The sequence below is a fragment of the Colobus angolensis genome, unplaced genomic scaffold, assembly GCF_000951035.1.
Source record: "Colobus angolensis palliatus isolate OR3802 unplaced genomic scaffold, Cang.pa_1.0 Scaffold145, whole genome shotgun sequence".
In the NCBI taxonomy this organism is placed as follows: domain Eukaryota; kingdom Metazoa; phylum Chordata; class Mammalia; order Primates; family Cercopithecidae; genus Colobus; species Colobus angolensis.
Genome location: NW_012114544.1, coordinates 3241892 through 3269880, shown reverse-complemented (window position 1 = coordinate 3269880; position 27989 = coordinate 3241892). Strand labels below are relative to the sequence as shown.

At 37.9% G+C, this 27989-nt stretch overlaps 1 pseudogene; it reads left to right on the top strand.

The window, feature by feature from the left end:
• The first annotated feature begins 18739 nt into the window (after nucleotides 1-18739).
• On the top strand, nucleotides 18740-27590 carry LOC105507207 (annotated as a pseudogene).
• Nucleotides 27591-27989: the final 399 nt, after the last annotated feature.

Below are 27989 nucleotides of genomic sequence, written 5' to 3'. Positions count from 1 at the left end.
CGAATAGCTGGGACTACAGGCACCCGCCACCTCGCCCGGCTAGTTTTTTGTATTTTTTAGTAGAGACGGGGTTTCACCATGTTAGCCAGGATGGTCTGGGTCTCCTGACCTCGTGATCCGCCGGCCTCGGCCTCCCAAAGTGCTGGGATTACAGGCTTGAGCCACCGCGCCCGGCCCAAAAGTGCCATTTTATATGCATTAACTCATCCAGTCTTCCTGGAAGCCCTACAGGGTTGGTGATCCCCACTGTACAAGGAGGAACCCAAATCTGAAAAAGGTCCAAGGCCAGTGAGTGGTAGTTTCAGTACTGAACCCTGAGCTCTAAAGTCACTGGCCTGGGTGAACTCCCCAACACTACAGCTTTTGCCTTTTAATTTACTTGAGATTAAATCAAGAAAAATTTACTTAAGTACTTCTCTTTTATAAAATTGAGATTATAAACACATGGCCCAAATATCGTATTCATAGTATTTTATTTATCTTTGTTTTAGGACAAGGAAAAACTTGGCAGAAGAAGTATGTCAATAAATTTTCAGAAACTAAATGGAAGAAAGGTAATTTATTGATCTAGAGCATCAGAAATCATGAAACGTTGAGTGCATGTAAAGGGAGAGAGCAACAAAAAGCAGGTTAATTTGCCCTACAGAATCTCTGAAAGGCTCAGGCCTTGGGAAGACAATAGACAATTTAAAGATATGAGTAAATCTCATGGCTGAAGCCAGGAGTTTATCTGAAAGAAACAGTCGTTATGCCCGTAGAGTTCTTCTTAAACCCAAGCAGCCAGAGGTATCTATTACCGAGGCAGGAAACCAGAGGTTTGTTCTTCAGAGAATTCAACCAGAGGGCTCTTGATCTAGTCATACTAGGCAGAGAGTGTATTGGAGGTGAAAAAATAGATGGAATATAGTTGATTAAATAAGTCTATACACTGAATGATAGAAACTCCAGCCCCAATGTTTGTGCTGTTCATAATCCTGAAGGAAAACCACCCAGAAAAGTAGGCTAATGAATTCTTCTCTAATTAGAACAGCCATAGAGAATATACTTACAGCAAATTATTACTGAAGGTCTCCCAATTAAAAAAAAAAAAGCCACTCAGAGCTTCTAATATCAAAATAGACAAGAACCACCAAGCATTTGAAGAAAACCTCTCATATAAACAGCAAGAACAAGATCAAGCATAGACACAGAACCCAGAGAAAATAGAACAATAGAAATAGCAGAAGAAAACTTAAAATATATTAGTAGTCCTCACATCTGCTAAAAGATGAGAAGAGGTGTGGCAGACACAGAAAAATTGCTGGGTATTGTTGTTTTTAAAGTACACATTCATGGAATAGATAATAGCTTTTGGAAATTAATTTTTTATTACCAGAAAAAAATTTTAAACATGTAAATTTGAAAAATGAAGTCCAAGAAATCTCATGGAAAATGATATAAAGTCACAAAGGGATGGAAAATGAGGTAAATTAAAACAGAGAGAGAGAGAGAGAATCATCCACATAGTCCAACATCATACAATTAAAGAGTTCTAAACAAACAAAATAGAAAAAAGAAAGTTAAATGTTAGAAGAAAAATTTTCCAGAGGTAAAGGACATGAGTCTCTACAGTAAAGAGTTTGTAGTGTAGCCAATACTATGAATGAAAAGAGATTCATATAAATTTAAAGTATCTAAAATCCTAGTGTAACAGGGATAAAGAAAACATAGGAAAAGTTTTCAAAAGAAGAAACAAAATAATGCATTAAAAAATAAGTAAAAGTATTGAATGTCTCATCAATAATAACAGAAACTAGAAGACCATGGAGGACTGTCATTAAGATGATGAGGAAAGATGACTATCAACTTCAGTGGACATTTTCAGACACAGAATAGTCAGAAACTGGACAATTCACACCCCTTTCCTAAGAAGATTCTGGATTTTATGCTTCAGAAAATCATGGGAGTAACTAAGAAAGATAACTATCCAACAGACAGGAGCTCCAACACGGTAAGTGCTACAGAGAAGCTCCTGAGGGCCCCCTGTGCAGCTGACCGGCAAGGTGGCAAGCAGCCAATCCAAAGCCTAGCAAGTGGATTAAGAGCTATAGGGAAAAAATAAAACCAACAGAATATTTGAAACTGGGTTTGAGCATTTGTAAAAAATTAATAGGTTTATGACAAATGTGAGGTAAGATTTGGGGAAAAAATTACAGGCAAATAGGAAACTAGGCAAATGAAAAAATAAGGCAATTATAACCTTTAGAAGAAAGTGTGATAAAGAACATGTTATTAAATATACTTCTCACCTCTGTAGTGGACAAAATTTAAAAAGCATAGCATAAACACTGATAATTTAACTAAAATTTGTGATGTGAGTGTTCTGAAAGGATGGAGTAAGGAGAGAAGGTGATGAAAAAAGAGCTAAATCCTCAACCACTATAACAGGAGGTGAATAGATAAGACTTTTGCTTGACGAATTAGGAAAGGCCAGTGTCTGTATATTATTCACAAATAATTAACAAAGTAAATACCAAAAGAACTCTTAAAAGCAGTTGTCTGTGAGGGAACAAGACTAGAGAGAGGAATAATGGGGCAAATAGTGCTCCATTTACTCATGAGCCCTGCAGTTGATCTTCTAAACCATGTGTGTTTGTAAAATAATTTTTAAAAATAAAATTGCTTTTAAAAACTGTGGAAATAACCTAATTGTCCACCAGTTGAGGAACATATGAGTTCTATGTATTGAAACAAAATACAGCACTTAAAATGAGCCATTGCAAAATATATGACTTTGCAAAATATTTGACTTCTGCCATATTTATGTAATTTATATATCTAAACCTATATGACTGACTCTCTCTGTATATATGCCTCATATTGTCATTTACAAAAACATCTTAATTGCTTTTTTCAATTAATTAACAAGAATATATCATTTTATAAACTTTCAAAACATATAAAATATGTCTTTTATGAATACACATATTGAAAGGCGTGAAAATACTACGGAAATAATACAGACCAACTTTAGTAGTGAAAGCAGAAAAAAATGAAAAAGTAGGAAAAGAGAAGAAAGGAAGGAAAAGAAAAGGATTAAGAGGTGAGCTTTTGGTGTGTCTATAATGATTTTTTTTTTTTTTTTTTTTTTTTGAGACGGAGTCTCGCTCTATCGCCCAGGCTGGAGTGCAGTGGCCGGATCTCAGCTCACTGCGAGCTCCGCCTCCCGGGTTTACGCCATTCTCCTGCCTCAGCCTCCCGAGTAGCTGGGACTACAGGCGCCCGCCACCTCGCCCGGCTAGTTTTTTGTATTTTTTAGTAGAGACGGGGTTTCACAGTGTTAGCCAGGATGGTCTCGATCTCCTGACCTCGTGATCCACCCGTCTCGGCCTCCCAAAGTGCTGGGATTACAGGCTTGAGCCACCGCGCCCGGCCATGATTTATTTTTTAATATCTGACAAATTCGGGTGGTGAGAGTTAATTCTAGGCGGTAAGTGTCATTATTTTCTGTGCTTCTCAGTCATTTTGAAATATTTCACTTTTTAAAAAAATTTATGCTTCTACATTGTTGAAAGTGTCCTCAGTTTATATAAGATTTTCCAACAAATAATACACTATTCTCTGCTGTCCTTTTAGGGAGTTGAGTAGAAGAAATTCTGTTCCCAGAAGAGCAGTTATCATTACTAAATCCAGTGTGCAAGAGCACATATAAAGCAATAAGTCTTGTGAAGGACCCACTCATAAACCATCCAAACCAGGGGTTCATTAAAAAAATATTAGCCTCACAGATACAACCCTCTCAAGTCCTTGAGCTCTCTTATTTTGTTTCCTTTTCCCAGAACTTTAGAGGAGAAAGTCAAAGTTTAAAAACAAGTATATATGCATTTGAATTCCCAAAAACATTTAAACCTGCATTTCAAGATATAGTAATTGTAGCATAATGATTAAATCAATTTAATATAGATTTGTATCACTCACTGCAAATGCTTCACCGTGGCAGAGCAGCAGGACTAGGTGCTATCTGTGCCTAAGCAAACAGAAAAGAATCATAATGATAGAGATGAAATTAGGCCAATAGCTCAAGTATTTTCAAGTTAAAATATCATCCAATTTTTATTTTTTATATAATTTTATTCATGATTTTCTAGTAGCTTATTCTTGGAAAATAGTGGCTATTAACTGACAGAAATTGAGAACCAGTAATGGTGGGACACAGAGTGTGTTTTTACAGATTTTAAAGGAAGGGATTTGTCTTTTCCATTTGCATAGATTATATACATTTTCCCGCTTTTTAAAAAACTTACTATAAAAAGTGTGCTAAACAATGTCCATAAATCTGAACTTCATTTAAATTTTCAGCTCTTCAATAATAGGGAAAGTTAATTATCAGATAAAAGAACATCAATTTCAGGACCAGCTGTTTGGATTCACGTTAATAACATTTAACACAGTGTACATAATACACTAATGTGTTCTACTCACAAATTGTCAGAGATGTAAATATATCAGCATCTAACCAATTTACTGCCTTTCACACAAGAGATACGTGCATTTCAACCAAAGTCTGCATTAAGTACATACCTGACAGGTGTCATATTTATACGGTTAGAAACTAAATTGCCTCATCAAAAAAGTTAAAGAATGAATATCTTAGAAATGTCTCTTAAGAATTAGGATTCCCAATAATGCTTTAAAATTAACATTAAATCAGTAGTGTTCAAAGCTGGTAACATAAGAAAATTAAATTACAGAATTTTAATACCTTTTATCTTTAAATTCAATTATTTGTCATTTATAATGTAGTATTATTTGACCTAAAGTTTTTTACTCCCTACACTGATGTATATGGTTTATATTTTTTACTTTCTGTATATTAGGATGTTTTTGGCACCTTAAAAAGGACTTTCTGGCTGGGAAAGACTGCCCGTCAGAAACTAGCCAGTTATTAGAGATAGCAAAGGGCCCAGCTGGGAGCATGCCTTTGAGATGCAAAGTAACCAATCCAGAGCCATATCTTCTCTATCCATACACTCCAGAAACTGGACCCCAGGAAGCAATATTCCTCTGCTATAAACAACCCAAGGCCAGGTACTACACAACTAAGGATAGCCCCTATCTCATAGTTTAGAGGCTACCAAAATTTTTCAAACTTCCCAGTCCTAAACTGTTTACCTACCCTGTTTCCTGCACCAGCAAAAGCCATGGCCCAGGCTCTCCCCTGGCTCCTGTCCCTTTTGCATCCTGGTTAAAGCTGATACTTTCCCATATGGCTTTGCTTCCAATTTCTAGGGCCCATGGGTACAAATGGTCCCCATTTTAGGATGGTTACACTTAATGGTTTTTCAACATTGTGATGGTGCAAGAGTGATATGTTCAGTGTGAAGATGCACTTTCACTTTCAACTTACATTGTTTTCAACTTAGGATGGATTTGTCAGCCTCATATTAAGTTGAGAAATATCTGTATAATAAACTTTGTTTCCCTGAGCCTCTCCTGTAGCCACACCTAATCAACTATCATATGAAAGAACACAGCAAATGATATTCATGTTTCACTTGTTTTCCTGTTTTCTGCATGAAGCGTTTCTGATTGTTCACCAGTATCTGCTCTCTCCTGCTACCTTTTAATTACAGATACCACTGGATTTAGCTGGCCCATGACTGCTAGAGGTGATATTTTCAGCGCACCTTCATTGCAGCTAGATGTGGCCCTGTGATTAGGTTTTAGCCACACTTATTACACAGATGAGAAATAAAACTTGTTTTGTTAATCTAAAGGACAAAACTAGGAACAACACAACAAATACAAAGGAGGGAGTCTCAAATATAAGAAATGACTTTCTAACAATAACATTCTTTAGAAGATATTGTACTTCCAATGTGAGATTTTCTTTTCAAACAAAGGCTGAATAATGGACTCCACCACTGGTATGGAAGGAGAGATTTCTGAACCAAATAAAAGTTTTGAATATATGGAAAGTCTCTTCCACCTCTAATGTTTTATGGTTCTATGCTAAGTAGGAAAACGAAAGTTGGGAGGAAGGCAAGAAAATGGGAGGCAGGTTGAAATGACAGGAGGGAGTAAGACAAAAATGAGTAAAGAAAGACAACTTTTAGAACTATTTTATTTTTTATTAATATTTTTAAAATTTTTCTGAGACAGATTCTTGCTCTGTCACTCAGGCTGGAGTGCAATGGTGCAACCACAGCTCAATGCAGCCTCAACCTCCTAGGCTCAAGCAATCCTCCCACCTCAGCCTTCCTAGTAGCTGGGACCACAGGCATGTGCCACCACACCTGGTTAACTTTTTTAATTATTTTTTTAATACACAGGATCTCCCTATGTTGTCCAGGCTGGTCTCCAACTCCTGGGCTCAAATGAGTCTCCTGCCTTGGTCTCCCAAAGTGGTGGGATTACAGGCATGAGCCACCACACCTGATCAGAACCAAGTAATTTACAGCCAAGGACTAGATTACTGGGAAACAAGTCTTAATGATTACAAAAAAAAATTGCTTTAAAGATAATTTTTTATATAATACCGAGTTTTGTCGGACACAGTGGCTCACACCTGTAATCCCAGCACTTTGGGAGATGGAGGTGGGTGGATCACCTGAGGTCAAGAGTTCGAGACCAGCCTGGCCAACTTGACAAAACCCTGTCTCTACTAAAACTACCAAAATTAGCTAGGTGTGGTGGTGCATGCCTGTAGTCCCAGCTATTCGGGAAGCTGCGGCACAGGATCCCTTGAACCTAGGAGGTAGAGGTTGCAGTGAACCAAGATCATGCCACTGCACTCCAGCCTGGGCAACAGAGAGAAACTGTATCTCAAAAAATAAATAATAAAAATAAAACATAATACCAAGTTTCACATATTCCTACTCTTTTTAAAAAATAAAATAACCACATCTTACAAACAAAATCTTTGAGAATCTAGAGAACGGACTCCAGATTCAAAGTATAAAAGTAGAACTATGGCTTTGAGATTAATGTAATTGGAATAGAAAATCTTTCATTTATCATTTATAATAGCAGTTTTAGACTCCTTGATTGATTCATGTTATAGTCATGGAGTAATTTAACACCCTAATTTATAACATGCTGTTGGTTGACTTTTGCCGTACTTATATTTTTGCCTGCCCTAGATTCTGTCACTTTACAAACACCTTAGTTAATGGCTCCCTCCAGTTTATTTATAAGTTTAATTAAAGCAAATAAGGCAAAGACTATGCTACACTCATCTTTGCACCATCTCTAGTGCCTAACACAATGCCATTGTTTTCAGTGGGGCTCCAAAATACTTTTATTCAACAATCATTTATCAGTCTCTACTGTGCACCTGCCAATACTCTGGGCACTGAAAGTAACATGGTATTATAGTTAAGAGTGTGAACTTCTAAGTGAGACAAATCTGTATTTGAATCCTTCCTCTGCCATTTAGTATATATACCTAAACCGAGTATATATACTCAGTTTTATACCTAAAGTTTTCTCACCTGTAAAATGGACAAAATAATGATACTTTCCTCCCAGGTAAAGACAAAATGTGACAATATGTGTAAGATGCTTTAAATAGCCTGGAATATAGTAAATCCTCAATAAATGTTATTTGTAAATCAATCACATAGTATCTATAATATGATGTTAATTATATGACTATTCATATTACAATTTATGCACTATAAATTCATTGAATAAAAGTACCAGGAGGAAAGGACTTTTACCCAATTTTTTTTCCAATTGCTGTATCTCCAGTGCCTAAAATAATGCTGGAACAAGTTGTTTTAAATAAATGAATCAGTAATCAAGACATTTTTACATAAAAAGGATTTTATTTTCTACAACAAACTTTTATGCTCTATTAAAATTAAATGAAGCAGGACTTAAAATATAGCTAGACATTTTGTTTCCTTCCATAATCTTGCCTTGGAAAGATCAGATCACTCGTATCTTTACGGCACTAACTACTTACATTAAAATGCTTACCTTTACAATCTAAGTAACAAAATATTCCAATTAGCCATATATTGTGAGTTAATTAAGCATATCTGTTACCACCCAGAAGTCTTAACACATAAGAAATTTAAAAATAAAAAATGATAAGCTCTTGAATTTCTTATCAATATCTGGGACTACACAAGAGAAATGTTTTTAACAGAAGAAATTAAAATGTCAATAATTTCAAGCTTATCTTCCTAAAACATATTTTAGTATTCCTGATGTATAAGAAAAGTGATTTATCCACACTTAATTGTTTTTCAATTCAGTACTCCAAAAGGCAGAGTTCCTGATAGAAAAGAAGAAACAAAACATGAGGCACCTGAATAACCCATAAGGATTTTATGTTTAAGAATTATATTATGAATGTTCTCTATGTAATGAGGTATAATGGACACCAGTCACTTCTCTCTCCTAGCTAATATTTCTCCCTTTTCCTCAGAGCCGTCAGTGCCTTGGAGAACTAACAGCTCCTCTCCCTTCCAACTCTGTGATTCACAGACTCCTTATCTTTACATGCTGAAATAGGAGAAAAAAAATATTTGTTTCCTCTAAGGTGGCTTAGCTAGCACTGGTGCAAATTTTCATCTGCCTGAGTCAGCTCCCTCAACCCTACTACAAAAAAGAATAAATTAAGACAGACACACACAGATGTGGAAGAGACATAGAGATGAATGGGAGGTAAGGCATGGGAGTGTGAGAAGGGTACAGAGCAAGGGAGAAATGCCCGTTTACATCACTCTGATCTTGGGATTCATGCAGGTCTGAGGCAGGCTGCCTAGTTCACCTCTGATGTTCTTAAAAACCTAACCCAACAAGCCTCTTTTTTATGAGTTGTATTTCTTTCACTGTTAATGAAAAGAATTCCAATGCACACAAGAGATTTTCTATTTTACTTAGTTATAAAATATCTAAAGGTACAGAATAAGTTTATAAATCAAAATATTTCAAGTCTTATGAATACTCAAGAGTTTCAAATATGGGCACTATTTTTGTTTTCTGTTTTTAATATTTTATACATTTGTATGATTAAAATTGCAAAACATTTGGGTTTTACTTATTAAAACTTTCTCCTCTTTGAGATGTGAATTTCCACACAATTAGCAAGAACGCTGAAAATCACTAATTTATTTTAAAGAAATTATCTTACCAACTCAAGTTAATATAATTATTAAGTTAACAACACAGGCAGTAGTGCATGCGGATTTTAAAAAGCACATATTCTGAAGCCAGACTGTCTTGATTCATATTTAGGCCCTGCCACTTGCTCATTGTGAGGCACATGTTTTCTCATCTATAAAATAGATTATAGAGTCGTTAAAAGATCTAAAATGTGGACAGTGCTCAGAACAGTATTTGACACAGAGTAAGCATTACATCAGTGTCAGTCATGTTGTTATCTAAAACAAATGATTTTGCAATAAGCAGACCCTGGGTTTCATGAACATGACTTGACAATAACAGTATAATGCTTTAAAATGCCTCATTGGTTGGTTCATTTTATCATCTCACACTTTGCTTCAATTAAAGAAATGAGGATCAGAACTACTTGACAGATGCACAAAAGTTCATATGTACACATCCAAATTAATGAAGCATCTTAGCAATGTTAGTAATGACAAAGCCAAGATAGCATGGTAGCTCTCCTTGCTACTTGCCCTTTTTCTCCTTAGAGAGGAATGTGATGGAAAGCAAATTATCTGACTAGGAATTTGGGACTTGAGGCTGAAAGAATCTAATGCTGATTGCTTCTGCTGATTTTCTACAATAATATGATAATGTACAGCAAAAAAAAAAAATTGCTGTCTATGATCCTAGGGATCTCATGCTCAAAATATGCTAGAGACCAAGCATGCATTGTGACTGTGAGAAACACTCTGAGTGTAAGCGCTTAAATTCAAAATTGTAAAAGCACATTGTAAGCTTACAAAAAAAAAAATCTGCTGATCATATTCGGCCTTTGAGACATCAATGGAGACACCTGGTTGTACATTCAAAAGTGAATAGTGACTTTACCTGAGTAGTAATGTTACATGACTTTTATATTTGTGTATCTTTTATTATTTTTGAAACATTTCACCATGTACATTATTTCCTTTCATCATTAAAGGATAAAAAGACACATGCTATTTTTTTCAATTATAGGTTAAGTGACTCAGCTGTACCTAAATGAATTTGTTAATTCATTACATGTTAGAAAATCACATAGCAAGCCTTATGAGAAGAGGATAGAATAGATAAACACCTTAAGGAACAAAAGAGAGAAAAATCTGCGGGTGAGGTTAATTTAAGGAGGCAAAGAACATTCTTAGATGATTGTCTGTTATAGAAAAGAAGTCCAGTACACCATTTTCAACAGGCAGAATTCACAGTGATTCAAATATGCTGAGATATGGTAAGCACTTTGTAAATGTGGTGAAATTGTATTTAACTATCCAAAATGACTATCTAAAGAATTATTTCTTTCTTTAAAGCTATAACTATGCAATGCATCTGCAAATCATACTTCTTGACTGAGAATACATCTTTCATCCATCTTTCCAGGTGTCAATAGCGTTTATTCGTCAAATGCCAGAGGAAATGTTAAAGCACAATGAAGGTCAGAGAGTCATATTATTAACCTTGTATGGATTTTGAATAGAAATGGATGGTAGCCAGACAGAGCTGAATATATCACTTTAAACTTTAAGCTTTTGAAGTTTACAATAAAGGCTTTGGAGCTCAGAATTTCTCTCATTAGGAAATTATCTGCTAAACTTTGCTTGTTTGTTGACTCATAGGCAGAGATTATAAAGCATAAGGGATGGGGTGGGGTGTGTGTGCATAGAACTTATTTAATGGAGTTAAATTGGGGTCATAAGTATCCTAAAAATCACTGGAAATCGCACCTACACTAAAATCTACACAGTTTTGAGATCCATGAGACTAGTTTCATGAAAAGGTATCATCATGACGAACCTAAATCAGGAAGTGGGTCAGCCTTAAGGAAACATCATAATCTCCACCTTATGTGTGATTTCGCATTTCAGAGGAAATGCGTAGTCCCTCTAATGCTTCGAACTTTGCACGATGTCTAAAATAATAAATACGGATGGGATTCATGCATATTTTGCAAATCAAATAGAATGAGGGTTTACTGATTTTTAAAAACTATTTAGAAAGCTAGTCAAAAGCAGTGAGCACCTTTAAGTATACATTACAAGAGAATTTACAGAGTTCCACCTCAAGGTGCTGTTTAGTCCTGTGGTTCAAAAGAAAAAAAAATGACTCAACAATTTCAAATAAAAAACAATTATTATAGTAAGAGATTCAATTCAGAAAATCTTAAGAACGTAAACATTTCTAAAGGGTCACACTCTGAAGAAGGGAAGTCTAGTAGCTTATAGAAGGAAATTTTTATATTCAATCCTAGTGCAAATGATTTATAGAAAATGCAATGTAATGTCCTCAGGACCTTGTGAATATTAAAAGTAAAAGCAGTCAGGCATGGTGGCACATGCCTGTAATCCCAGCACTTTGGGAGGCCAAGGCAGGTGGATCACCTGAGGTCAGGAGCTTGTGACTAGCCTGGCCAACATAGTGAAACCTCATCTCTACTAAAAATACAAAAATTAGCCAGGCATGGTGGTGGGCACCTGTAATCCCAGCTACTCGGGAGGCTGAAGCAGGAGAATCGCTTGAACTCAGGAGGCGGGCGTTGCAATGAGCTGAGATCACGCCATCGTATTCCAGCCTGGGCGACAGAGCAAGACACATCTTCAAAAAAAAAAGGAAAAGCAACTTATCTGCTGTCTATACAAAATACTCTACTCCAGTTGTACCTCAAAGTGATTTCCTGGAAACGTTAATTCCACAGAATTTCTACAAATAATAGGCATTAAATATGGGAAGTAGTTTAGAATAGTAGTTACCAGTGAGGGCTCTAGGTGCAAAGAAGGTGAGTTCAAATTATGCCCCCACCACTTATGTGTCCTTGGACATATTTCTTCATTGCTTTGTCTCAGTTTTCTGATCTATGTAACAGGGATAAAAATGGTATCTATATCACAAGATTTAGCGAGTGTTCAAAAAATAGTAGTTGCCATTGTTGTTATTGGTATTACTATTATGTTAAAAATTACAGTGGTCAGGCCAGGCGCAGTGGCTCACGCCTGTAATCCCAGCACTTTGGGGGGACGAAGCGAGTGGATCACGAGGTCAGGAGATCGAGACCATCCTGGCTAACACAGTGAAATCCCGTCTCTACCGAAAATACAAAAAAATTAGCTGGGCATGGTGGCAGGTGTCTGTAGTCCGAGCTACTCAGGACGCTGAGGCAGTAGAATGGCATGAACCTGGGAGGCAGAGCTTGCAGTGAGCCGAGATCACGCCACTGCACTCCAGCCTGGGCAACAGAGCGAGACTCTGTCTCAAAAAATAAATAAATAAATAAAAATAATAATAAAAAAATTACAGTGGCCAAGTATGTTTGGATACATTGGGTTAATAAAATCAGACATTTCTCTTCTGAAAGATTTTGGAGTTATTATTATGCTAATACTCAGTGATCCTCCACAGGACAAATAGAATTTGCAGGGTTTTCCAAACTTTTTTCACCATGAAAGCTTTGTTTTCTCTCAGCACATTTTTCAAAGCTAATGTCAAACAACTCAGTTGAGGAATATAAATAAATAAGAAGAGGATTTCAAAAAGTTTTTTAAAAAAGATAATACAAAAGAATCTTTCTACTGTTATCACTCTAGTCAGGAGCTTTTTTCATGTCCCAGAGTCTTGTACAGTAGCTAAGAGTTCTAGTGCTAAAATCAGATAATCTGGCTTTGAGTACCAGCTCTATTACTTACCCACTAAGTGATCTTAGGCAAGATAATGAACTTCTCTGAGCCTCTGCATCCTCATTTGCAAAATGGTAGTAGTCGCCATGTTAGCAGTGGTATTATAGTTATCAATACAAGTCTACAGCAACCTCAATTATCACCTACTCAGAAGAAAGCATTTGACTGAGGGGTATAAGGCAAAAGGAAAGACCAAGGCAAGTTTCAGAGCAGTAATGAAAGGAAAGAACTTACCTTTGGAAGAGGATCAAGCAGGAGACTTGAAAGACCAAGTGTGCGGCTTGACCTCTTGACTTGGAGCTTTATACATTGGCATACTTCCAGGATCTTGCATTACTTCTCCCCACTCCTGAGATCTTATTGGAAGCTGCTGATTGCTAGTTTCAGGTGTTTTCTATCTATTAGGAACTGGCCGGCTAGTTTCAGGTGTTTTCTATCGATTAGGAACTGGCCTTTCCCTGGTGTCAGCTGTGATGAATTATTTCTTTAGAGAGACAGTTAACAACCTTCTGTCCATCACCTCATGGTGGCCCAACACTCCTTGTCTATGTGTATACTCTGCTCATACCTAACTAGCTACCTACAGAAACAACCATGCCTCTCTTACAGGATTGCCATGAGGATTAAAGGAACAAGTGTAAAGCACTTGCTAGAATGCTACCAAGCTGGGAACAGAAATCCTGCTCAGGGCATCCTGGATACTGATGTGTTTCTATTTCTCTATCCCTCCTTAAGCTTCTGACCTTCTGATGCTTCCTTTGACTTGAGAGCCAGAAAAATGCAGATGTCTTCAGATACTTCTTATTGCTAGTAGAATATTTTCTTGGATGATAATATAAATCCCAAACATAAAGAGGAATGACATAACGAAGTATTCAGCTTCTCAGAGCCTTCATGACTGAGCCCGGCTGTAACTGTGTCACTACCAAGACTGCAGGACCAAAGGAAGCTGTTCTGAGAAATCCTATATTTTCTCTTGCCTTATGTGCCTTTGCTTCTGCTGGATTTCTATATTTTTTGTTATAAATTTGGAGATTAACATAATTATACCGGAACCGTGGTAGGGTTGGGGAGGGGTGTTCTTTCTACCTGCAGCCAAAGAGAAATACTGTAGTACAGCAAAACCGTCTCAACAGTAAGCACGCAATGAACTTGCTAGCCATCATTGCCATTCAGGGCCGGAGTCAGGGTTTGTGGGGCCAGAAGTTTACACAATTTGGGGGAACTCTGAAAAAAAATAAATACAGAATTTTGACACAGTTAGACACAGAATCTTAGAAGGTATCCATGCAAGTGAGCCCTGAAGCATAAGCCTCATTAGCTTTACAATAAATTCACTCAGGAGACAGAAAATACATATTCTTGCCTTCACGGATTTTAAAATAAAACAAAGGAAATAAGACAATGCATAAGAGTTTAAGCAGCAGTCAAAAATACAAGAGAAGATTCAATATGGTGTTATGTAAATGCCACAAAGCAGTATATAATACACTTTTAAGTGAATGGCACAGGTAATGCATGTTGCAGAAACTCAAAAGATAATCACCATAAACTGAAATTGTTTTAGAAGGATTCACAGAGGAGGTGACATTTTAATGAGGTTTAAAATGAAGGATTGGGGTAGGCAAAAAGAAAAAAAAATTCTGTGTATTCAGAGGTTCAGATTTGAGCTTAATCTTGCAAGCTACTAATCTTCTTGAAAACAATGGAGTGACATAATCAAAGTGGTGTTTCACGACAGCTAGCCGGGTCATTGAGTGTGGAATAGAGGCACTGGCAGCAAGTACATTCTCTGAGACCGTATTATAATAGTCTAGATGGTCTTGAAGCAGCAATGCTGATGATGGAAATGAAGGAACATATTCAAGGGATAGCTGCAAAGAGGAATTAACAAGAATTGATAACTGTTTGTGGACAACAACAAATGACTAAGAGGTCAATGATAACACCAGACTCTGAAAGCTGGTAAGCTGGAGAATAACTTAACTGAACTGGAAAGTTAGAAATGAAGAGATTTTGCAGGAGGACAAGTTCATATTTAGGTATATACGGTTTAGGGTAAAGAAAGAATACAGGTTTTCATGTTCATGAGGAAATTGTAAATATTATCCAAAGTGATTCCAAACAAAGACTGTCTACTGATTAAATTCTAGTATCCTAAGAAATCGATTTTTTCAAAACAGAGTATCATGATATATTGGAAGGTTCTGAGTTTTAAGTCAAGAAACCTCAGCTGTAGACAATATATATATATATCATCTAATAATATAATATATATTATACCACAAAGCATTTTATTATTTTTATTTTAGATTCAGGGAGAACGTGTGCTTATTTGTAACATAGGTATACTGCATGATGTTGCAGTTTGGGCACTTAATAATCCCATTGCCCAAGTAATGTACATGATACCTGATAAGTAGTTTTTCAATGCTTGTCCCCCACTTCCTTCTTCCTCCCTTTTGGAATTCTCAGTGTTTATTGTTCTCATCTTTGTTTCCACATGTGCCCAATGGTAGCTCCCACTTGTAAGTTAGAACATATGGTATTTGGTTTTCTTATCTATTTTAATTTTCTCAGGATACTGGCCTTCTGCTGCATCCATGTTGCTGCAACGGACATTACTTCATTCTTTTTTATAGCTGTATACTATTGCATGGTGCATCATTACCTCATTTCCTTATCCAATCCAAGATTCATGAGCACTTGCTTTGATTCCCTGTCCTTGCTACTGTGAATAGTTCTGCAATAAACATACGCTTATAGGTGTCTTTTTGGTAGAATAATTTATTTTCCTTTCGGTATATACCCAGTAATGGGGTTGCTGACTCAAATGGTTTAATTCTATTATTAGTTCTTTGAGACATCTCCAAACTGCTTTCCTCACGGGCTGAACTAATTTGCATTCCCACTAACAGTATATAAGAGTTCCCCTGTCTCTAGACTTCGACAACATCTGTCATTTTTTGACTTTTCAGTAATAGTGATTCTGATTGGTGTGAAATGGTATCATATTGCGGTTTTGATTTACATCTCTGTGATGATTAGGTATGATGAACCATTTTTTGCATGTTTGTTGGCTGCTTTTACGTCTTCCTTTGAGAAGTGCCTATTCATATCCTTTGTCTGCTTTTTTCTTATTAAATTACTTATAGATTCTATACATTAGTCTTTTGTTCCATGCAGTTTGCAAATATTTCACTCCATACTGTAGGGACAGGTGTATTTAAGGGAGCTAACTGACTGGATCCTTCACAGGCAGAGTTCCAATATATTATGATTCTCTGAAACAGTCACCTGATTTTCACCTAAATTAGTCAGTGAAGTCTATAAATTTTACAAACACAAAATGTCTAGATTTAAAATCTTTCTTCAAAAGCTATAGATAATTTTTTAGAACTAAGCATCACAATACGGCTGTAACATTTTTAAGGGGCACAGTTTTAACTCATAGTTCCTAGAACTTCAGAGAACACTGTCAATCTAAATTTAGTGCTTTGCAAATACCACTCAATACCCAAAATAAAACAATTATCTGTATTGACTACGTGGACTAACATTTTCACATTAATTACTAATTAATATTGTTTCATGGATAATTTTCTTACCTGCTTATCAAATATAGACTGTTCATTCCAAAAATCTCAATTCTGGTTCACACAGTCTTTGGCCCAGCTTTCTGAGTCATTAAATTTTTCAGATACTCACGTTGAATATGCCGAGGTATTTGGAAACTCCAAGATAAATAAGCAAATATGGCCGCATATCATATTCTGTGTTCTTCATTTTTCTCACTGTTGACACTCAAAATACAAAATCTCTCACCTTCATACGCCTAGAGTTCATTAAAAGGTTGCCCTGGTGCCCCTGATGGTGCTGGGGGATCATTGAAAATTGGAGCATTCACTTCCATTAGTAAGCCTCGAGCCCAAAGTTTAAATGTGAGAGTCACAGGCCTGTGCATCACTGGTGTACTGTTCCATGTTGTGTTAATTTTATATTCCAAATACTAAAATTAGACAGAAGATCAAATACCATGATATAAGTAAAGCAGTGTGTTTCTTCTTCCCCTGATCTTGATGTAATTAAGCTCAAATAACATTTTTACCAATATCCTCAAGGCAATGAACACTTCATTACATTTTTTAAATTATATTAATTGCATTAAAATGTTTTTACCCATAGCAAAATTTCTACAAAAAAATTGTTTGAAGAGTTGCTTGTTGTGACTTAATACAGGTACATTACCTATGTTTACAAGGTTTACCAACATAAACATGTTTTTATTCATTCCACAAACAATTTGAGAATAGACTATATGCAGCTGCTCATTAGGTTCTATAAAGGAAATTCAAAGAACTGAAGATGTAATCCCTGCCCTTAAAAAGTTATAATCTTTATTATTAGGGGAAAAAACCAAAATGCACATCTACAAACTAATGAATAGTTCAAAAAAAAGCATTAAGAACCTGACTGGAATACACAGAAAGGTGATAGAAACATGGAGATAAATATGAGTTGGAGTAGTCAGAAAAGCCTCTTGGTTTGGGAGGCCAAGATGGGCAGATCACGAGGTCGGGAGATCGAGACCATCCTGGCTAACACGGTGAAACCCCGTCTCTAGTAAAAACACAAAAAATTAGCCCCGCGTGGTGGCGGGCGCCTGTAGTCCCAGCTACCCCGGAGAGGCTGAGGCAGGAGAATGGCGTGAATCCGGGAGGCGGAGCTTGCAGTGAGCGAAGATCGCGCCACTGCAGCCTGGGTAACAGTGTGAGACTCGTCTAAAAAAAAAAAAAAAAAAAAGCGTCCTGGAACTTGAGCTACACAAGAAAGGAAAATACATATATTTAATGTAACTATCTTATGGATGCTTATTTTGCCTACTTTAATTTCAATTTTTTGAAAGCTGAAAGTAATCGCATCAGTTAGTATTTATTGCTCACATTCTATGCTAGCTGCTGACTTATGTGCCCTCCCAAAATGTATTAGAATGTTGTTCTGACCTAGGTATACATTAAATTAATAAACATTATGTAAGCATGACTTTTTTGTTCTAGATGTTGAAATTACAAAAACAAGACCGGTCCCTTGGACTTAGATGACTCACAATTCAGTGGAAAAGCACACAAATGTGAGCAACATGTGAGAAAACAGCATGAAAAGTGCCTTAATAGAAGTAGGGGCACACAGAGCACGGAGCCTCTACTTCTGATGGTGGGAACTGCAAGAGCGCGCTGCCAGGGTTACTACCTGAGACCGTCACCACAGCAGTTACTACTGTTACTGCTTGAGACCGTCAATACAAGACTGAACGAAGGGACCAACGCAGAAATGAAAACTTAATACAAAAGAAACTGTTTTAAAGAAGAAATTAAAACTTAAGACAAACGTAACTGTTTTAAGGAAAGGCTAGCATGGGGAAGAAGAGAGAAGAGAAGAAGAAAAGACTCCCTGCTTCTAGTGAGCAAAGGCAGCCGCCTAAGCATCTACAGCCCTTATTGGGTAACAAGAGCAGGGAGAAGGAGGTAACGATTGGTCAGCTGCTTAATGGATCACAGATTCATATTGTTACTAACAGGCTTCAATTATGCCTAATGGTGAGAACCACTTGCACCTGGGTTGTGACTGCCCTCAGCAGTCCTTTTGGGCGGCAGACGCAGTTTGTCAGTTTGTCAACATTCTGCATTTAGGGGAAGAGTTTGCTGTTTACATTTTACTCATGTGGCCTCCAGTGGTATATTGAGTTGATCACGACCCTCACTCTTTCGGCCTGCAACACGGGAGTGCCAGCAAAGACCTCACAGGATGTGCAGGAACAGAACAGGAAAGAAAACAATTATGTTACAAATGGAGGAAATAGCATGAACAAAAGCCCAGAACCATGAGAAAGCTGAGGGGAGATAGGAGATAAATCAGCATAAGGGACATGGTGGATGGGGTGTGGTGAAAAAAGTGATGTTGGCAGAAAGGGTGCGGATCACTGGGCTGACATTCGAGTTTATGCTGAAGCCATGTGGCCCACTGAAGGTAAGCAGGGAATTTACTGACAAGTTTTGTGTTTTAGAAAAATCGCTCTGGAAGATGTATAGAAAAACCAAAATACCCTGAGAAATCTGAAGTCTTAATCCAATTTATTTTATTTATTTATTCTTTATTTCTATCCCGATTTCTCCTAACTACACTGGTAAGGTTTTATTTTCAAAGTTATAGTCTTGATTTCAAATGACTCTTAGGCAATGTTTATAAGACAAAAGGATCTTAAAGAATACAATTGAACTCAATTCAATAGAACTCTTTATTTTCTCACTACAACATAATACTTCTTGAATTTCCTAGTGCAGAATACATTCATGTCTTTGTAATTATTCTTTCCTCATTATGCAGAGAAAATTAACCAAACTGACTCTGACTAAAGAAAAGAAAACAAAATTTAAAGCCAAGAATAAATTATGACAAAACATTGGTCTAAACAGCCATTTAGAAAACTATCCCATCATAAAAGCAGAAGAAATTTATGTGCAAAAAAGTTTAAAACTCCATATAGTCAGTGGTATGATTGTTCTTTTGCTCCTAAACATGCCCAAATTGTGCCTAGCTCTGAGCTACTTTTGCTTAAAAATAGAATTAGAATGATTTTTAAAATGTATTATATTTATTCTTTTTCCTCTTTTTGTAAATAGATTATGTTCTTTCTAATATCCCAACATGGTCAAAGATGTTCTTCTAGCAACTTGCAAATTTCAATAAAACTGTCATCTTCAGTAAAAGTTCAAAATGTCAAAATAATTTTAAATTTAGTATGAAATTTCACTTGTTTGGTTATGTAGTTTGGAAATATCAAATGTTAACCCGAAAATGTATAGAACACAATAAAATGAGTGTATGTGGACAAATAATACATTTTAAAAATTCTGGTAATCAAATGTTCTCTGGTGTGAAACTTCTTAAGCAAGATTTCTATTTTACAAAGCCTACTTTATGTATAAGTAAAGCTCAGTGCAAATACACACACACACACACACACACACACCATTTTTAGGCACCCTAATGCTCAACTGCTGCTGTATTCTAAAATAGCTTGATGCTTACCAAATTCTCAAATGCTTAGTCTGCTTTCTGTTAAATTCATGAAATTCCCACTTGATGCCAGCACTTACTACATAAAACAGAATTTGACCTGATGAGTTGATTTTTGTTTTTTGTTTTTTAAATCAGGTTTTCACAGAGGAACATCCTACAACCTATAGTGACAAAGAGATTTTATTTGGCCAAAATGCTATGATTCCTGCAAGGCAGAATTAAATTTCTCTAAACTGGAAGAAGTACACTTCTAAAAGTCAATAAAAGAGCAGATAACACTCTTTCAGTGGGCAGGTTTTGTTTAGCTGTATAACCTTTTTTGACAGATTTCATTTTTAAAACTCTCTGCAGGAAAATTACTAATGATTTTCCAATCAGAATAATAGGAAACCAAGCAGCATTAAAGTTAGGGCTGAGTTGTATCAGAATTAGAGAATTTTATTCCAAGATGTTCCCCTTTCATCTATAAGGGCAAAGAATTACAAGAGTTGTGCGATTATATTGGGTCAATAGAATCAATGTAAATACACAGTTTGGGTAAGTAGGCTAAAAACTTCTTGCTGTATCATTTCTTCTACTATAGGATTTTACATTTTGCCCACCTTTTTCAAATAATTGCCACTATTCACTACCTTGCCTACATATACAGGGCCCTAAAAGATAAACAATAACTCATGTAGGTTTCTGTGGCCATTTTTTTATCCTTCTGACAAATACATTTGAAATTACATATTTTTATATCTAATACTACTACTGAGTTATGATTTTTTAAAAATTTTAATTGTAGATAGGCAGAAAATATCATAAAATCAAACTGGCATCTTCTCTTTGTAGGACAATCAGCTTATATTCTATAAAGGATGGGAAGGGTCAGCAAAATAAAATTATTAACTTTATCTAACTAGATTCAAACATGGATGATGTAGGTATGTTAAAATCACTAGGATATTTACTTTGAATTCAGAAAAATAAGCATGTAGAGAGAGCTATTGATACAAAGTGACTTTTTATAATAAAAAGTGAGGTTTATAATCAAAATTTATTAATTGGAAATGATATATATGTATGTATATAATTTTTAGGTAATCTAATAATCCTATATAGTATCACATATATATCAAATTTAAGTAAGATTTAATGAACAGCATTTTTACCCATTAAGATGTAAAATAATATTTAAGTTTTAACTGCATCTTACTTGTAAGCAAGATATAAAACAAAGTAGGTAAATGAGACTTAAAATGATATGAAGTCTTTACTCCAGAGCCAAAAGAATTATATAGTCTCCTACATGTAATTTTAGCAATTAAAATGGTGAACTAGACACAAACAATATCATAGAAAAGATATAAAAATCTGAATTCAGAAAAGAAAAAGTTACAAGGTCCTCATTGGGTTATACAAAATTATAATACTGTAAAGCTTGTCCCACTATAGAACAAGGTGATCTCTGAAATTACAAGCCAGTGAATTCAGAACTATAAAAAGGAAATATTACTTTATAACCTTTAGTTAACCTGTAGCTACACTTCCACAGAAGGTCATAAAATCATATTCTGTGGTTGGGTTTAAAAGCTGGATAATTTTATAGCCACTTATAATATCAAGGCTCAAGATCATTGCCTTTAGTGGCTGGAATAGAATTCTTTGATCATCCATATGAATATACTGCTAGGTAAGGAGGTAGATGGTACAACATGCAGTTTTACGGGTTAAATATTGGTTTCTTGGAGTCAAATGACAATGTTTACCACCTTCGTCTTCTTTCAAGCATGCTTAAGATTATTGAAGGTGAATAGAAGCCATAGGAAGCTGCCTTTGTAAGTCAGAACTTACATTTCCCTTATGGAATCTTCCCAACAATTGGTAGACCCATGTGCACAGTAAGCCTACATCTGATAAAACACTGGCATCAAATGGAAGCTAGAATTTCCATTTCAGGTTCTTTCAACTTGGGTGACCTTCCATTTCCAAGCTGAAACTTCACTTTCCCAGCATCTAGGGTGCTTCTCTTAGACGATGCCTTAGTTTGTGAGTATACTTCCTGTATCTATCATCTGCATAAAAAGTATCACTTACAATGTCCTCTATATGCAAGCTTTTAAATTATTTTAAAATGTACTATTCTTTCATCTTTAAACATTTTTTTAAATTGCCGTTTCCTGCCTCTGTGCCTTTGTTCATTCTGTCTCTATCACTGGAATGCTATTCTCTGCCCCTCCTACTTCAAGGATCCAGTTTCTTCAGGAAGTAATCCCTAATGTTCTCAGATAAAAGTGATATTCCAAACCTCCCTCCCCACCTACCATGTGCATCCCAAATATTGTATCTGTGATTTTGATATTTATCCATCTCTACCTTATTCTAAGAGTATGTATAAATTCATTTGGCTTACCTCTTGCTTAGCTCTCTTCTAGAATGTAAAAATTTTATAAGTAGGAGCTGTACCCGAGTCATTTCTTGTGTGTTTCACAGTACCTAGTCTACTGTCTTCAACAAGGGCAATAATGTGTGCTTCCTTGGCAATAATGCATGCTAAGAATTACTTTGTGGCATACCTATTGTGGATATTTTTATGTAATTCTTAGCTTTCCTCTTCAGCTGGCAATTGTTTTCTTTCTTGGTTACTTTTCAAATTTCCAGTAATCGAAATAATAAAAAGAAAATTAATCTCTACAAAAATACAGTTCTTAGATCCAGTATTCATGCAAAAAGAATAATGCAGTAAAAATAGATAAATGAAAGCATGCTGAGGTTGTCAGTATTTTAAACACAGTTATGTGGTGTTTCTTGGTAGAGTTGAATGAAGCACCAAAAATATCATTTTGTTAACCTGCTTCTTCCATCTAGTGGCAAAAAGCAGGAAGAAACAATGTCCTAGAAAAACACCATGATCAAATGGTTCTAAATTCCATTTCAGGAAATACTGATGGTAAGAGTTCAACATTCAAGATTTAAATGATAAGTATTTTTAAATAATTTTAGCAAATTGATAGTGCTCAGCTGGGGTAACTGTCAAAGTTAAAGTCATACATGTATTTGCATGCTTTCACAAAGACTTCAACTATATATGTAAAGCTATGTATCACCCCACATTAAATTGAGATAGATTTATTTTGGTATACATAATTATGGATCGGGAACAAATTGTTGGATAACTATTTAGAATTCCATTATTTCCTCAGCTATAAGCACATGGCAACCGTGCTGTTATAAGTTTTAAGAGGTGCAATTGAGAACCACTGCCATTGGACTTTACCATTGGAATTGCTAGTGAAAATATTTTTGCAGTAATAGGCAGTGAAAAATTTTGTGACCTGAGGCACAGGGTCAATTGGAAGGGGGAAAGAGGGAAAGTTTAAAGGAGGTAGAATCAGCTGCTCTGCATTGTTAGCGCTGCTTCAAAGACATTAATGAAAAATAATATGCAATGGACAGCATAATTCTCTGCACTCTCAAAGGCCACCAGCTTATCCCTAATACATGAGGTTTGACTGCCCTTCTAACACTTTCTGTTTGCCTCACTGCAAATGTAATTAATGTTTTAGAAGTTAAATGTGGGTTATGCAGAAGTGGAAAGATGTTCTCCAGAACAGCAACTTTTTCCCCTTCTTCTATTCAAGTGAACAAGTTAACCATGTGTAATGATGATAAAAATAAAAAGCTGTCAAAGTATTTAAATATGTAAAGACTATAAGGGAAAATATAAGTATTTATGAGTATCATATTATTTTAACCTCGGTTTTTAATAAAAGAAAATATACTTTTTGTTTATTTCCTAATTTTTAAGAAGAGAAAACTTGTGTCTTCCCATCTCTGAAACCCTTTTTCCAGATGAATAGGGACCAGCTGCAAAATTTCATTGGATATTTAATCACGTCACACCACCACACTGAAGTTCTTCCTACTGCACAGAAACTGGCAGATAAGATTCTATCCTCCAACTCAGAAATCAACCAAGTGAACAGCGCTCCTGACCCCACAGCTGGGGCCAGCATTGACAATGAGAACTGTTGGCATTTGGATGAAGAAGAGGTGAAAGAGCAAGTGAAGTTATTTCTCTCCCAGGGGGCTTACTATGACTGTGGAAAGCAACTCAACTCAATATTTGCCAAGGTTCAAGAAACACTGTGGATGAGAGATTCCAGTGGAGCAAGGATTCTGATACCAATAACTGAGGAGTTTATGGCTGATCCATGACACACTCTGGAGTCAGCAAGGAACAAGCCTGACAGGGAAGGTCAGGCAACTCTGGAATGAGCTGGGGGCTTTATGGGTGTGCATAATTTTAAATCCACACTGCAAACTGGAGGAGAAATACTGCTGGCTGCAGCAGCTGCAGAAGTGGAGCGACCTGGATGTCTGTTCCCTGGAGGATGGAAACTATGGACGTGAGCTGCCCAACATCACCAGTGCACTTCCCCAGAATGCCATTTGCAGCCCAGACTCCTTATCCAGACCTAGACATACGATATTCACAAGAGCCATTGAGGGTCATGAATTACACTGACAGGACAGCCACCTACAGCAAATAATCAGCAGTGATGTTTACACAGCTCCCGCCTGCCAGCATGAAAGTGAAAGACTATTCTTTAATTCCCCAAGCCAGTCACTGTGGCTTGAGCATGTGCCTACAGCCTGTGCTCAGGTTGATGCCCGACATTCCCATGGTTATCCAAAAGAGGCCCTCAGATTCACAGTGACCATTATTAATACTCTGAAGCTGCAGCAACAGCGGCAACTGGAAATCTACAAGCATCAGAAGAAAGAATTGTTGCAGAGAGGAGCCACAACCATCACAAACCTGGAGGGCCAGGTAGGCTACCCCTGATCCCACTGGCTGCCTTTTTCTCACTTTGACTGAGGCCTGCCGCATGAATGATGACGGCTATCTGGAGATGTCAGATATGAATGAAAGCAGAACTCCTGTGTACCAACATGTACCTGTGGCTGTAGGCTCCCCAAACACTAGTAAGTCCTACCCGTCGTTGACCCTGGAAGTTGCATTGATGAACCTGGGTCAACAGACGATAATGCCTGAAGACCTCTACGCACAGGAGAAGATGTCCCGTAATGAAGAGCAGCTCCTAAGCCAACTCCAAGAGCTGCAGGTTGATGATAAGCTAGTGCAAACACTGCAAACAGCGTATCTTACTGCTGGAAGGGGGCCCTTTGAGGAGTCTGGGAGAAGTCATCCACTAAAAGAGTATTCCCATGCAGACCTTTGCCAAGTATTTGTTCTCAGCTCTGCTGCCTCATGATCCAGATCTGTCCTATAAATTAGCCCTACATGCCATAAGGTTACCTGTTTTAGAAAACTCAGCTTCTGGCCGGGTACAGTGGCTCACACCTGTAATCCCAGCACTTTGGGAGGCTGAGGTGGGTGGATCATCTGAGGCCAGGAGTTCAAGACCAACCTGGCCAACATGGAGAAACCCCATCTCTACTAAAAATACAAAAAAAAAAAAAATTAGCCAGGTATGGTGGCAGATGCCTGTAATCCCAGTTACTTGGGAGACTGAGGCAGGAGAATCGCTTGAACCCAGGAGGTGGAGGCTGCAGTTAGCTGAGATCACACCACTGCACTTCAACCTGGGAAACAAGAGCAAAACTCCATCTCAAAAAAAAAAAAAAATGAAACAGAGAAAACTCAGCTTCTGTAGGTGCCACATCCTACCCTCACCATGTGGTATCACAGCAGTGTGAACTGGCCTCTGCCATGCTGACTGCTACCAAAAGAGACACTAAGACTCTGAACAATTCTGGAAGCAATACAGAAGAAAAGCACATTCATTCTTCTTTCCTTATCTTCAAACTGGCCCAAATGCACACAAGATTGCTACTCCCACTGTCAGTAGTACCGAGAGCACCCTGCTCACCGTGGCCCTGGGACTTGGGTTACAGGTGATGCAGATGACCTTATCAGTCCTTAACTGGAGATGCCAGGAGATGGTACGGTGGTTGGTGACCTGTGCTACAGAAGTGGGTGATTCTCCCACTTCTGTCTATCCCTAGGGGAAAGGAATTTCTAGGCCCTACGCTTGGGATGGGACAATGAATCCTTTGAGCTTTCCTATTCCTATTCTTGATGTCCTAAGAAAGGATGTGGCTGCTGGTGGGAGATGATGGCCTGTGTTTAGCCAGCCCAAGCCCTGTTCTCACTGTGTGAACCATATCCTGATGTCAGCAGAACTTTAACCCTCTCATCAGAGACGTATCTAAGACAGTGAATTTTCAGCTGCCAATACTCAAGTGCTCCCTTGGGAGGTAGTGGGCCAGGTAGTTTCCCCCCCATCCCTGTCCATGCTTGTGAGCAACCCCAGACAACTTGGAGGCTCAGGACCCTTTCTAAAGCCCAAATCCCCAGCACAAGACTCTACCCTGAGAGGCCTCACTTCAGCTAGAACCCCTGGCAGATCTCCAACCCTGGCCTGGGGGCAAGCAAACCACAGACTCCACTGCTCCATCCTTGTGAGAGGCTGAGAGCACCTGCAGAAACCTTCAACCTTCTAACCAGGGAAGGAAGGGTTAGCAAGAGACCCCAAACAGGGTCTGGCCATCTGGGATGCTCCCCTTCCCCTGGTTTGCCTCAGATCATCTCAAAGTTGCTGAGGAGGAGGGAGAACTCATCTATGCAGGCCAAGTTCAAACCCCAAATGGTAATCTGGGCAGACCTGAATCAGGACCCAGATGGCACAGCTGAGCTCAGGCTCTCCCTGACAGGTGTGTGGGCCCTGGTGAGCATCTTGCAGAGCTGGTACACACTCTTCACTTCTACTGAGGCTACTAGTATTGTAGCTGCCACAGCCGTATCCCACACCACTATTCTGTGCCTCAGTCTTGACTATCCACAGCGGGAGGAATTGACTAGCTGTGTTCACACACTGGCCTTGCAGTGTGCTATGAAGCCTCCACAGACCTGTGCCCCTGTCAGCCCTTACGCTCTGTGAGGAAGACCACATTGCCTTTGAGGCAGCCTACCAGATTGCCACTGATGCTGACGCTGGTGGCATGAGCCATTCATAGCTGTTCACCATCGCCCACTACACAGGGCTCCGTGGCTACCCGCTCCATGCCTTCAAGCTGGCCTCACTGGCCATGACCCATCTTAACCTGGCCTACAACCAGGATACCCACACAGCCATCAATGATGTGCTCTGGGCTTGTGCCCTCAGCCACTCACTGGGCAAGAATGAGCTGGCAGCTCTCATCCCCCTGGTGATGAAGAGTGTGCACTGTGCCACAGTGCTTCCAGACATCCTGTGTGCGACACTGCACAGTGACTGCACCTGGCCTGGCTGGCACTCCAGGCCGCTGTAGCTCTGGAAAGTTCACGTCCATTGACAAAGCTCCATTATGCGAGTTGCCAATGATGCTGATGACACCATCAATACTTATATCAACAATACAAACTCACGCCTAATACACATTAGCTCTCGCCACTATGGAAAGTTCATTGAATTTCTAAGCAAGGCTCTGGAGTCCTTCCTGCTGCCCCAGGATGACCACCTGCGATTTGCTCAGTTCATCAACAACCTCGAACAGATCTACAAAGGCAAGAAAAAGCTGACGCTGCTGGTGCTTTGCCTAAGAAAGCAGATAGCTCACCGCCAGGGCAGCCTGTGTGCCCAGGTAGAATCAGGACAGGCCAAAAACATTGAAACATTTGTCCACCCTGAAAGGACTCCGAGCACCTGTGACTGAGGCCAAAGGACTACAGGGCTAAGAATGGGGAGAGTCTAACTCTAGTCGATATGCCTTCCTTGGCAAGCTTCTCACTACAGCCCACTGTTCATGGAGGAGCTGGGCCCTGCAGATTGATCAGAGACCCCACAACATGCCACCTCCTGCCCCTATATCCTGCATGTTCTGAGCATTGGCCCTGTCTCCCTTGGCCAACACAGAACACTATTCTGTCTCAGGGATTGCTTAACCAGAGAAACAGATGAATTTATGGTGCTGTAAATACTATAGTATATGTGTTGCCAATTATTGTAAAGTTGTAACTATTTATAATTCTGGTTCTTGTTTGATGGGCACTTGAAGTAGCTGTGGGTGGGAAGATATGCTTATTTTCTGAGGAGAACTCACAATCATTTCTCA